The sequence below is a fragment of the Schistocerca gregaria genome, chromosome 1 (assembly GCF_023897955.1).
Source record: "Schistocerca gregaria isolate iqSchGreg1 chromosome 1, iqSchGreg1.2, whole genome shotgun sequence".
Classification (NCBI taxonomy): domain Eukaryota; kingdom Metazoa; phylum Arthropoda; class Insecta; order Orthoptera; family Acrididae; genus Schistocerca; species Schistocerca gregaria.
This window is the reverse complement of record NC_064920.1, coordinates 207472882-207482535: the sequence shown is the minus strand read 5'-3', so window position 1 is coordinate 207482535 and position 9654 is coordinate 207472882. Positions and strand designations below refer to the sequence as shown.

Genomic DNA, 9654 nt, shown 5'->3' with positions numbered 1-9654 from the left:
CACTTATTTCTTATTTATTTATTTATTAATCCTAACCAGAAAAGGTACTTTAGTTCGAAAAAAACTATAAAAAAAAAAAAAAAAAAAAAAAAAACAAAAAAAAAAAAAAAAAAAAAAAAAAAAAAGTTGGCAGAACGTTCGCTTAGTGTGTGAAAGGTGACGAATAAAAAAAAGTAAAAAAAAAAAAAAAAAAAAAAAAAAAAAAAAAAAGTGGTAGAGCACTGGTCTATTAAACCATAAAAAAAAAAAAAAAAAAAAAAAAAAAAAAAGGGGCAAAGCACTGGTCTTGTAAACCAGGGGTCGTGAGTTCGATTCTCACAGGGGGCAGCACAATTTTACATGGGCCAATATAATCCTTTGAACCGAAAATTTCAAAATAGCGTGTCTTTTCTGGCCTGAGCCAAGATCACAGATGACGATAGACGAAAGACGGCAGCACCCAGTCAGTCTTCGCTGTGGACCTCAGTGGTAGCGAATTGTTGTGCCAGAGTCACTCTTTGTACGCATTTTATAAGCTCTGAATTGTATTTCTCTTGAACACTGTGGCAAAGAAGCGTGTGCTGCAACAGCCTCCTTAGCTCAGGTCTGAGCACTGGTCTTGTAAACCAGGGGTCGTGAGTTCGATTCTCACAGGGGGCAGCACAATTTTAAATGTGCCAATATAATCCTTTGAACCGAAAATTTCAAAATAGCGTGTCTTTTCGGGCCTGAGCCAAGATCACAGATGACGATAGACGAAAGACGGCAGCACCCAGTCAGTCTTCGCTGTGGACCTCAGTGGTAGCGAATTGTTGTGCCAGAGTAACTCTTTGTACGCATTTTATAAGCTCTGAATTGTATTTCTCTTGAACACTGTGGCAAAGAAGCGTGTGCTGCAACAGGCTCCTTAGCTCAGGGGCAGGGCACTGGTCTTGTAAACCAGGGGTCGTGAGTTCGATTCTCACAGGGGGCAGCACAATTTTAAATGGGCCAATATAATCCTTTGAACCGAAAATTTCAAAATAGCGTGTCTTTTCGGGCCTGAGCGAAGATCACAGATGACGATAAACGAAAGACGGCAGCACCCAGTCAGTCTTCGCTGTGGACCTCAGTGGTAGCGAATTGTTGTGCCAGAGTAACTCTTTGTACGCATTTTATAAGCTCTGAATAGTATTTCTCTTGAACACTGTGGCAAAGAAGCGTGTGCTGCAACAGCCTCCTTAGCTCAGGGGCAGAGCACTGGTCTTGTAAACCAGGAGTCGTGATTTCGATTCTCACAGGGGGCAGCACAATTTTAAATGGGCCAATATAATCCTTTGAACCGAAAATTTCAAAATAGCGTGTCTTTTCGGGCCTGAGCCAAGATCACAGATGACGATAGACGAAAGACGGCAGCATCCAGTCAGTCTTCGCTGTGGACCTCAGTGGTAGCGAATTGTTGTGCCAGAGTAACTCTTTGTACGCATTTTATTAGCTCTGAATTGTATTTCTCTTGAACACTGTGGCAAAGAAGCGTGTGCTGCAACAGCCTCCTTAGCTCAGGGGCAGAGCACTGGTCTTGTAAACCAGGGGTCGTGAGTTCGATTCTCACAGGGGGCAGCACAATTTTACATGGGCCAATATAATCCTTTGAACCGAAAATTTCAAAATAGCGTGTCTTTTCGGGCCTGAGCCAAGATCACAGATGACGATAGACGAAAGACGGCAGCACCCAGTCAGTCTTCGCTGTGGACCTCAGTGGTAGCGAATTGTTGTGCCAGAGTCACTCTTTGTACGCATTTTATAAGCTCTGAATTGTATTTCTCTTGAACACTGTGGCAAAGAGGCGTGTGCTGCAACAGCCTCCTTAGCTCAGGTCTGAGCACTGGTCTTGTAAACCAGGGGTCGTGAGTTCGATTCTCACAGGGGGCAGCACAATTTTAAATGTGCCAATATAATCCTTTGAACCGAAAATTTCAAAATAGCGTGTCTTTTCGGGCCTGAGCCAAGATCACAGATGACGATAGACGAAAGACGGCAGCACCCAGTCAGTCTTCGCTGTGGACCTCAGTGGTAGCGAATTGTTGTGCCAGAGTAACTCTTTGTACGCATTTTATAAGCTCTGAATTGTATTTCTCTTGAACACTGTGGCAAAGAAGCGTGTGCTGCAACAGCCTCCTTAGCTCAGGGGCAGGGCACTGGTCTTGTAAACCAGGGGTCGTGAGTTCGATTCTCACAGGGCAGGGCACTGGTCTTGTAAACCAGGGGTCGTGAGTTCTATTCTCACAGGGGGCAGCACAATTTTAAATGGGCCAATATAATCCTTTGAACCGAAAATTTCAAAATAGCGTGTCTTTTCGGGCCTGAGCGAAGATCACAGATGACGATAGACGAAAGACGGCAGCACCCAGTCAGTCTTCGCTGTGGACCTCAGTGGTAGCGAATTGTTGTGCCAGAGTAACTCTTTGTACGCATTTTATAAGCTCTGAATTGTATTTCTCTTGAACACTGTGGCAAAGAAGCGTGTGCTGCAACAGCCTCCTTAGCTCAGGGGCAGAGCACTGGTCTTGTAAACCAGGAGTCGTGATTTCGATTCTCACAGGGGACAGCACAATTTTAAATGGGCCAATATAATCCTTTGAACCGAAAATTTCAAAATAGCGTGTCTTTTCGGGCCTGAGCCAAGATCACAGATGACGATAGACGAAAGACGGCAGCACCCAGTCAGTCTTCGCTGTGGACCTCAGTGGTAGCGAATTGTTGTGCCAGAGTAACTCTTTGTACGCATTTTATTAGCTCTGAATTGTATTTCTCTTGAACACTGTGGCAAAGAAGCGTGTGCTGCAACAGCCTCCTTAGCTCAGGGGCAGAGCACTGGTCTTGTAAACCAGGGGTCGTGAGCTCGATTCTCACAGGGGGCAGCACAATTTTAAATGGGCCAATATAATCCTTTGAACCGAAAATTTCAAAATAGCGCGTCTTTTCGGGCCTGAGCCAAGATCACAGATGACGATAGACGAAAGACGGCAGCATCCAGTCAGTCTTCGCTGTGGACCTCAGTGGTAGCGAATTGTTGTGCCAGAGTAACTCTTTGTACGCATTTTATTAGCTCTGAATTGTATTTCTCTTGAACACTGTGGCAAAGAAGCGTGTGCTGCAACAGCCTCTTTAGCTCAGGGGCAGAGCACTGGTCTTGTAAACCAGGGTCGTGAGTTCAATTCTCACAGGGGGCAGCACAATTTTAAATGGGCCAATATAATCCTTTGAACCGAAAATTTCAAAATAGCGTGTCTTTTCGGGCCTGAGCCAAGATCACAGATGACGATAGACGAAAGACGGCAGCACCCAGTCAGTCTTCGCTGTGGACCTCAGTGGTAGCGAATTGTTGTGCCAGAGTAACTCTTTGTACGCATTTTATTAGCTCTGAATTGTATTTCTCTTGAACACTGTGGCAAAGAAGCGTGTGCTGCAACAGCCTCCTTAGCTCAGGGGCAGAGCACTGGTCTTGTAAACCAGGGGTCGTGAGTTCGATTCTCACAGGGGGCAGCACAACTTTAAATGGGCCAATATAATCCTTTGAACCGAAAATTTCAAAATAGCGTGTCATTTCGGGCCTGAGCCAAGATCACAGATGACGATAGACGAAAGACGGCAGCACCCAGTCAGTCTTCGCTGTGGACCTCAGTGGTAGCGAATTGTTGTGCCAGAGTAACTCTTTGTACGCATTTTATTAGCTCTGAATTGTATTTCTCTTGAACACTGTGGCAAAGAAGCGTGTGCTGCAACAGCCTCCTTAGCTCAGGGGCAGAGCACTGGTCTTGTAAACCAGGGGTCGTGAGTTCGATTCTCACAGGGGGCAGCACAATTTTAAATGGGCCAATATAATCCTTTGAACCGAAAATTTCAAAATAGCGTGTCTTTTCGGGCCTGAGCCAAGATCACAGATGACGATAGACGAAAGACGGCAGCACCCAGTCAGTCTTCGCTGTGGACCTCAGTGGTAGCGAATTGTTGTGCCAGAGTAACTCTTTGTACGCATTTTATTAGCTCTGAATTGTATTTCTCTTGAGCACTGTGGCAAAGAAGCGTGTGCTGCAACAGCCTCCTTAGCTCAGGGGCAGAGCACTGGTCTTGTAAACCAGGGGTCGTGAGTTCGATTCTCACAGAGGGCAGCTCAATTTTAAATGGGCCAATATAATCCTTTGAACCGAAAATTTCATGATAGCGTGTCTTTTCGGGCCTGAGCCAAGATCACAGATGACGATAGACGAAAGACGGCAGCACCCAGTCAGTCTTCGCTGTGGACCTCAGTGGTAGCGAATTGTTGTGCCAGAGTAACTCTTTGTACGCATTTTATAAGCTCTGAATTGTATTTCTCTTGAACACTGTGGCAAAGAAGTGTGTGCTGCAATAGCCTCCTTAGCTCAGGGGCAGAGCACTGGTCTTGTAAACCAGGGGTCGTGAGTTCGATTCTCACAGGGGGCAGCACAATTTTAAATGGGCCAATATAATCCTTTGAACCGAAAATTTCAAAATAGCGTGTCTTTTCGGGCCTGAGCCAAGATCGCAGATGACGATAGACGAAAGACGGCAGCACCCAGTCAGTCTTCGCTGTGGACCTCAGTGGTAGCGAATTGTTGTGCCAGAGTAACTCTTTGTACGCATTTTATTAGCTCTGAATTGTATTTCTCTTGAACACTGTGGCAAAGAAACGTGTGCTGCAACAGCCTCCTTAGCTCAGGGGCAGAGCACTGGTCTTGTAAACCAGGGGTCGTGAGTTCGATTCTAACAGGGGGCAGCACAATTTTAAATGGGCCAATATAATCCTTTGAACCGAAAATTTCAAAATAGCGTGTCTCTTCGGGCCTGAGCCAAGATCACAGATGACGATAGACGAAAGACGGCAGCACCCAGTCAGTCTTCGCTGTGGACCTCAGTGGTAGCGAATTGTTGTGCCAGAGTAACTCTTTGTACGCATTTTATTAGCTCTGAATTGTATTTCTCTTGAACACTGTGGAAAAGAAGCGTGTGCTGCAACAGCCTCCTTAGCTCAGGGGCAGAGCACTGGTCTTGTAAACCAGGGGTCGTGAGTTCGATTCTCACAGGGGGCAGCACAATTTTAAATGGGCCAATATAATCCTTTGAACCGAAAATTTCAAAATAGCGTGTCTTTTCTGGCCTGAGCCAAGATCACAGATGACGATAGACGAAAGACGGCAGCACCCAGTCAGTCTTCGCTGTGGACCTCAGTGGTAGCGAATTGTTGTGCCAGAGTAACTCTTTGTACGCATTTTATTAGCTCTGAATTGTATTTCTCTTGAACACTGTGGCAAAGAAGCGTGTGCTGCAACAGCCTCCTTAGCTCAGGGGTGGAGCACTGGCCTTGTAAACCAGGGGTCGTGAGTTCGATTCTCACAGGGGCAGCACAATTTTAAATGGGCCAATATAATCCTTTGAACCGAAAATTTCAAAATAGCGTGTCTTTTCGGGCCTGAGCCAAGATCACAGATGACGATAGACGAAAGACGGCAGCACCCAGTCAGTCTTCGCTGTGGACCTCAGTGGTAGCGAATTGTTGTGCCAGAGTAACTCTTTGTACGCATTTTATAAGCTCTGAATTGTATTTCTCTTGAACACTGTGGCAAAGAAGCGTGTGCTGCAACAGCCTCCTTAGCTCAGGGGCAGAGCACTGGTCTTGTAAACCAGGGGTCGTGAGTTCGATTCTCACAGGGGGCAGCTCAATTTTAAATGGGCCAATATAATCCTTTGAACCGAAAATTTCAAAATAGCGTGTCTTTTCGGGCCTGAGCCAAGATCACAGATGACGATAGACGAAAGACGGCAGCACCCAGTCAGTCTTCGCTGTGGACCTCAGTGGTAGCGAATTGTTGTGCCAGAGTAACTCTTTGTACGCATTTTATTAGCTCTGAATTGTATTTCTCTTGAACACTGTGGCAAAGAAGCGTGTGCTGCAACAGCCTCCTTAGCTCAGGGGCAGAGCACTGGTCTTGTAAACCAGGGGTCGTGAGTTCGATTCTCACAGAGGGCAGCACAATTTTAAATGGGCCAATATAATCCTTTGAACCGAAAATTTCAAAATAGCGTGTCTTTTCGGGCCTGAGCCAAGATCACAGATGACGATAGACGAAAGACGGCAGCACCCAGTCAGTCTTCGCTGTGGACCTCAGTGGTAGCGAATTGTTGTGCCAGAGTAACTCTTTGTACGCATTTTATAAGCTCTGAATTGTATTTCTCTTGAACACTGTGGCAAAGAAGTATGTGCTGCAATAGCCTCCTTAGCTCAGGGGCAGAGCACTGGTCTTGTAAACCAGGGGTCGTGAGTTCGATTCTCACAGGGGGCAGCACAATTTTAAATGGGCCAATATAATCCTTTGAACCGAAAATTTCAAAATAGCGTGTCTTTTCGGGCCTGAGCCAAGATCACAGATGACGATAGACGAACGACGGCAGCACCCAGTCAGTCTTCGCTGTGGACCTCAGTGGTAGCGAATTGTTGTGCCAGAGTAACTCTTTGTACGCATTTTATTAGCTCTGAATTGTATTTCTCTTGAACACTGTGGCGAAGAAGCGTGTGCTGCAACAGCCTCCTTAGCTCAGGGGCAGAGCACTGGTCTTGTAAACCAGGGGTCGTGAGTTCGATTCTCACAGGGGGCAGCAAAATTTTAAATGGGCCAATATAATCCTTTGAACCGAAAATTTCAAAATAGCGTGTCTTTTCGGGCCTGAGCCAAGATCACAGATGACGATAGACGAAAGACGGCAGCACCCAGTCAGTCTTCGCTGTGGACCTCAGTGGTAGCGAATTGTTGTGCCAGAGTAACTCTTTGTACGCATTTTATTAGCTCTGAATTGTATTTCTCTTGAACACTGTGGCAAAGAAGCGTGTGCTGCAACAGCCTCCTTAGCTCAGGGGCAGAGCACTGGTCTTGTAAACCAGGGGTCGTGAGTTCGATTCTCACAGGGGGCAGCACAATTTTAAATGGGCCAATATAATCCTTTGAACCGAAAATTTCAAAATAGCGTGTCTTTTCTGGCCTGAGCCAAGATCACAGATGACGATAGACGAAAGACGGCAGCACCCAGTCAGTCTTCGCTGTGGACCTCAGTGGTAGCGAATTGTTGTGCCAGAGTAACTCTTTGTACGCATTTTATTAGCTCTGAATTGTATTTCTCTTGAACACTGTGGCAAAGAAGCGTGTGCTGCAACAGCCTCCTTAGCTCAGGGGCAGAGCACTGGTCTTGTAAACCAGGGGTCGTGAGTTCGATTCTCACAGGGTGCAGCACAATTTTAAATGGGCCAATATAATCCTTTGAACCGAAAATTTTAAAATAGCGTGTCTTTTCGGGCCTGAGCCAAGATCACAGATGACGATAGACGAAAGACGGCAGCACCCAGTCAGTCTTCGCTGTGGACCTCAGTGGTAGCGAATTGTTGTGCCAGAGTAACTCTTTGTACGCATTTTATTAGCTCTGAATTGTATTTCTCTTGAACACTGTGGCAAAGAAGCGTGTGCTGCAACAGCCTCCTTAGCTCAGGGGCAGAGCACTGGTCTTGTAAACCAGGGGTCGTGAGTTCGATTCTCACAGGGGGCAGCACAATTTTAAATGGGCCAATATAATCCTTTGAACCGAAAATTTCAAAATAGCGTGTCTTTTCGGGCCTGAGCCAAGATCACAGATGACGATAGACGAAAGACGGCAGCACCCAGTCAGTCTTCGCTGTGGACCTCAGTGGTAGCGAATTGTTGTGCCAGAGTAACTCTTTGTACGCATTTTATTAGCTCTGAATTGTATTTCTCTTGAACACTGTGGCAAAGAAGCGTGTGCTGCAACAGCCTCCTTAGCTCAGGGGCAGAGCACTGGTCTTGTAAACCAGGGGTCGTGAGTTCGATTCTCACAGGGGGCAGCACAATTTTAAATGGGCCAATATAATCCTTTGAACCGAAAATTTCAAAATAGCGTGTCTTTTCGGGCCTGAGCCAAGATCACAGATGACGATAGACGAAAGACGGCAGCACCCAGTCAGTCTTCGCTGTGGACCTCAGTGGTAGCGAATTGTTGTGCCAGAGTAACTCTTTGGACGCATTTTATTAGCTCTGAATTGTATTTCTCTTGAACACTGTGGCAAAGAAGCGTGTGCTGCAACAGCCTCCTTAGCTCAGGGGCAGAGCACTGGTCTTGTAAACCAGGGGTTGTGAGTTCGATTCTCACAGGGGGCAGCACAATTTTAAATGGGCCAATATAATCCTTTGAACCGAAAATTTCAAAATAGCGTGTCTTTTCGGGCCTGAGCCAAGATCACAGATGACGATAGACGAAAGACGGCAGCACCCAGTCAGTCTTCGCTGTGGACCTCAGTGGTAGCGAATTGTTGTGCCAGAGTAACTCTTTGTACGCATTTTATTAGCTCTGAATTGTATTTCTCTTGAACACTGTGGCAAAGAAGCGTGTGCTGCAACAGCCTCCTTAGCTCAGGGGCAGAGCACTGGTCTTGTAAACCAGGGGTCGTGAGTTCGATTCTCACAGAGGGCAGCTCAATTTTAAATGGGCCAATATAATCCTTTGAACCGAAAATTTCAAAATAGCGTGTCTTTTCGGGCCTGAGCCAAGATCACAGATGACGATAGACGAAAGACGGCAGCACCCAGTCAGTCTTCGCTGTGGACCTCAGTGGTAGCGAATTGTTGTGCCAGAGTAACTCTTTGTACGCATTTTATAGGCTCTGAATTGTATTTCTCTTGAACACTGTGGCAAAGAAGTGTGTGCTGCAATAGCCTCCTTAGCTCAGGGGCAGAGTACTGGTCTTGTAAACCAGGGGTCGTGAGTTCGATTCTCACAGGGGACAGCACAATTTTAAATGGGCCAATATAATCCTTTGAACCGAAAATTTCAAAATAGCGTGTCTTTTCCGGCCTGAGCCAAGATCGCAGATGACGATAGACGAAAGACGGCAGCACCCAGTCAGTCTTCGCTGTGGACCTCAGTGGTAGCGAATTGTTGTGCCAGAGTAACTCTTTGTACGCATTTTATTAGCTCTGAATTGTATTTCTCTTGAACACTGTGGCAAAGAAACGTGTGCTGCAACAGCCTCCTTAGCTCAGGGGCAGAGCACTGGTCTTGTAAACCAGGGGTCGTGAGTTCGATTCTCACAGGGGGCAGCACAATTTTAAATGGGCCAATATAATCCTTTGAACCGAAAATTTCAAAATAGCGTGTCTTTTCGGGCCTGAGCCAAGATCACAGATGACGATAGACGAAAGACGTCAGCACCCAGTCAGTCTTCGCTGTGGACCTCAGTGGTAGCGAATTGTTGTGCCAGAGTAACTCTTTGTACGCATTTTATTAGCCCTGAATTGTATTTCTCTTGAACACTGTGGCAAAGAAGCGTGTGCTGCAACAGCCTCCTTAGCTCAGGGGCAGAGCACTGTTCTTGTAAACCAGGGGTCGTGAGTTCGATTCTCACAGGGGTCAGCACAATTTTAAATGGGCCAATATAATCCTTTGAACCGAAAATTTCAAAATAGCGTGTCTTTTCGGGCCTGAGCCAAGATCACAGATGACGATAGACGAAAGACGGCAGCACCCAGTCAGTCTTCGCTGTGGACCTCAGTGGTAGCGAATTGTTGTGCCAGAGTAACTCTTTGTACGCATTTTATTAGCCCTGAATTGTATTTC

The 9654-nt window shown here is 46.3% G+C and overlaps 29 non-coding genes across 29 annotated transcripts; all 29 read left to right on the top strand.

The window, feature by feature from the left end:
- Positions 1 to 568: 568 nt before the first annotated feature.
- Trnat-ugu (transfer RNA threonine (anticodon UGU)) lies at positions 569 to 639 on the top strand. The gene has a single exon. It is a non-coding gene; the product is annotated as a tRNA-Thr (tRNA).
- Positions 640 to 880: 241 nt separating this feature from the next.
- Positions 881 to 952, top strand: Trnat-ugu (transfer RNA threonine (anticodon UGU)). Its single transcript has one exon. It is a non-coding gene; the product is annotated as a tRNA-Thr (tRNA).
- A 241-nt stretch (positions 953 to 1193) lies between these two features.
- Positions 1194 to 1265, top strand: Trnat-ugu (transfer RNA threonine (anticodon UGU)). Its single transcript has one exon. It is a non-coding gene; the product is annotated as a tRNA-Thr (tRNA).
- A 241-nt stretch (positions 1266 to 1506) lies between these two features.
- Trnat-ugu (transfer RNA threonine (anticodon UGU)) lies at positions 1507 to 1578 on the top strand. The gene has a single exon. It is a non-coding gene; the product is annotated as a tRNA-Thr (tRNA).
- A 241-nt stretch (positions 1579 to 1819) lies between these two features.
- Positions 1820 to 1890, top strand: Trnat-ugu (transfer RNA threonine (anticodon UGU)). Its single transcript has one exon. It is a non-coding gene; the product is annotated as a tRNA-Thr (tRNA).
- A 241-nt stretch (positions 1891 to 2131) lies between these two features.
- On the top strand, positions 2132 to 2206 carry Trnat-ugu (transfer RNA threonine (anticodon UGU)). Its single transcript has one exon. It is a non-coding gene; the product is annotated as a tRNA-Thr (tRNA).
- A 288-nt stretch (positions 2207 to 2494) lies between these two features.
- Positions 2495 to 2566, top strand: Trnat-ugu (transfer RNA threonine (anticodon UGU)). The gene has a single exon. It is a non-coding gene; the product is annotated as a tRNA-Thr (tRNA).
- A 241-nt stretch (positions 2567 to 2807) lies between these two features.
- On the top strand, positions 2808 to 2879 carry Trnat-ugu (transfer RNA threonine (anticodon UGU)). The gene has a single exon. It is a non-coding gene; the product is annotated as a tRNA-Thr (tRNA).
- Positions 2880 to 3120: 241 nt separating this feature from the next.
- Positions 3121 to 3191, top strand: Trnat-ugu (transfer RNA threonine (anticodon UGU)). Its single transcript has one exon. It is a non-coding gene; the product is annotated as a tRNA-Thr (tRNA).
- Positions 3192 to 3432: 241 nt separating this feature from the next.
- Trnat-ugu (transfer RNA threonine (anticodon UGU)) lies at positions 3433 to 3504 on the top strand. The gene has a single exon. It is a non-coding gene; the product is annotated as a tRNA-Thr (tRNA).
- A 241-nt stretch (positions 3505 to 3745) lies between these two features.
- Positions 3746 to 3817, top strand: Trnat-ugu (transfer RNA threonine (anticodon UGU)). The gene has a single exon. It is a non-coding gene; the product is annotated as a tRNA-Thr (tRNA).
- Positions 3818 to 4058: 241 nt separating this feature from the next.
- Positions 4059 to 4130, top strand: Trnat-ugu (transfer RNA threonine (anticodon UGU)). The gene has a single exon. It is a non-coding gene; the product is annotated as a tRNA-Thr (tRNA).
- Positions 4131 to 4371: 241 nt separating this feature from the next.
- Trnat-ugu (transfer RNA threonine (anticodon UGU)) lies at positions 4372 to 4443 on the top strand. The gene has a single exon. It is a non-coding gene; the product is annotated as a tRNA-Thr (tRNA).
- Positions 4444 to 4684: 241 nt separating this feature from the next.
- Positions 4685 to 4756, top strand: Trnat-ugu (transfer RNA threonine (anticodon UGU)). The gene has a single exon. It is a non-coding gene; the product is annotated as a tRNA-Thr (tRNA).
- Positions 4757 to 4997: 241 nt separating this feature from the next.
- On the top strand, positions 4998 to 5069 carry Trnat-ugu (transfer RNA threonine (anticodon UGU)). Its single transcript has one exon. It is a non-coding gene; the product is annotated as a tRNA-Thr (tRNA).
- A 241-nt stretch (positions 5070 to 5310) lies between these two features.
- Trnat-ugu (transfer RNA threonine (anticodon UGU)) lies at positions 5311 to 5384 on the top strand. Its single transcript has one exon. It is a non-coding gene; the product is annotated as a tRNA-Thr (tRNA).
- A 238-nt stretch (positions 5385 to 5622) lies between these two features.
- Trnat-ugu (transfer RNA threonine (anticodon UGU)) lies at positions 5623 to 5694 on the top strand. Its single transcript has one exon. It is a non-coding gene; the product is annotated as a tRNA-Thr (tRNA).
- Positions 5695 to 5935: 241 nt separating this feature from the next.
- On the top strand, positions 5936 to 6007 carry Trnat-ugu (transfer RNA threonine (anticodon UGU)). The gene has a single exon. It is a non-coding gene; the product is annotated as a tRNA-Thr (tRNA).
- Positions 6008 to 6248: 241 nt separating this feature from the next.
- On the top strand, positions 6249 to 6320 carry Trnat-ugu (transfer RNA threonine (anticodon UGU)). The gene has a single exon. It is a non-coding gene; the product is annotated as a tRNA-Thr (tRNA).
- Positions 6321 to 6561: 241 nt separating this feature from the next.
- Trnat-ugu (transfer RNA threonine (anticodon UGU)) lies at positions 6562 to 6633 on the top strand. Its single transcript has one exon. It is a non-coding gene; the product is annotated as a tRNA-Thr (tRNA).
- Positions 6634 to 6874: 241 nt separating this feature from the next.
- Positions 6875 to 6946, top strand: Trnat-ugu (transfer RNA threonine (anticodon UGU)). Its single transcript has one exon. It is a non-coding gene; the product is annotated as a tRNA-Thr (tRNA).
- A 241-nt stretch (positions 6947 to 7187) lies between these two features.
- Positions 7188 to 7259, top strand: Trnat-ugu (transfer RNA threonine (anticodon UGU)). The gene has a single exon. It is a non-coding gene; the product is annotated as a tRNA-Thr (tRNA).
- A 241-nt stretch (positions 7260 to 7500) lies between these two features.
- On the top strand, positions 7501 to 7572 carry Trnat-ugu (transfer RNA threonine (anticodon UGU)). Its single transcript has one exon. It is a non-coding gene; the product is annotated as a tRNA-Thr (tRNA).
- Positions 7573 to 7813: 241 nt separating this feature from the next.
- On the top strand, positions 7814 to 7885 carry Trnat-ugu (transfer RNA threonine (anticodon UGU)). The gene has a single exon. It is a non-coding gene; the product is annotated as a tRNA-Thr (tRNA).
- A 241-nt stretch (positions 7886 to 8126) lies between these two features.
- Trnat-ugu (transfer RNA threonine (anticodon UGU)) lies at positions 8127 to 8198 on the top strand. Its single transcript has one exon. It is a non-coding gene; the product is annotated as a tRNA-Thr (tRNA).
- A 241-nt stretch (positions 8199 to 8439) lies between these two features.
- On the top strand, positions 8440 to 8511 carry Trnat-ugu (transfer RNA threonine (anticodon UGU)). The gene has a single exon. It is a non-coding gene; the product is annotated as a tRNA-Thr (tRNA).
- A 241-nt stretch (positions 8512 to 8752) lies between these two features.
- On the top strand, positions 8753 to 8824 carry Trnat-ugu (transfer RNA threonine (anticodon UGU)). Its single transcript has one exon. It is a non-coding gene; the product is annotated as a tRNA-Thr (tRNA).
- Positions 8825 to 9065: 241 nt separating this feature from the next.
- On the top strand, positions 9066 to 9137 carry Trnat-ugu (transfer RNA threonine (anticodon UGU)). Its single transcript has one exon. It is a non-coding gene; the product is annotated as a tRNA-Thr (tRNA).
- Positions 9138 to 9378: 241 nt separating this feature from the next.
- Trnat-ugu (transfer RNA threonine (anticodon UGU)) lies at positions 9379 to 9453 on the top strand. Its single transcript has one exon. It is a non-coding gene; the product is annotated as a tRNA-Thr (tRNA).
- Positions 9454 to 9654: the final 201 nt, after the last annotated feature.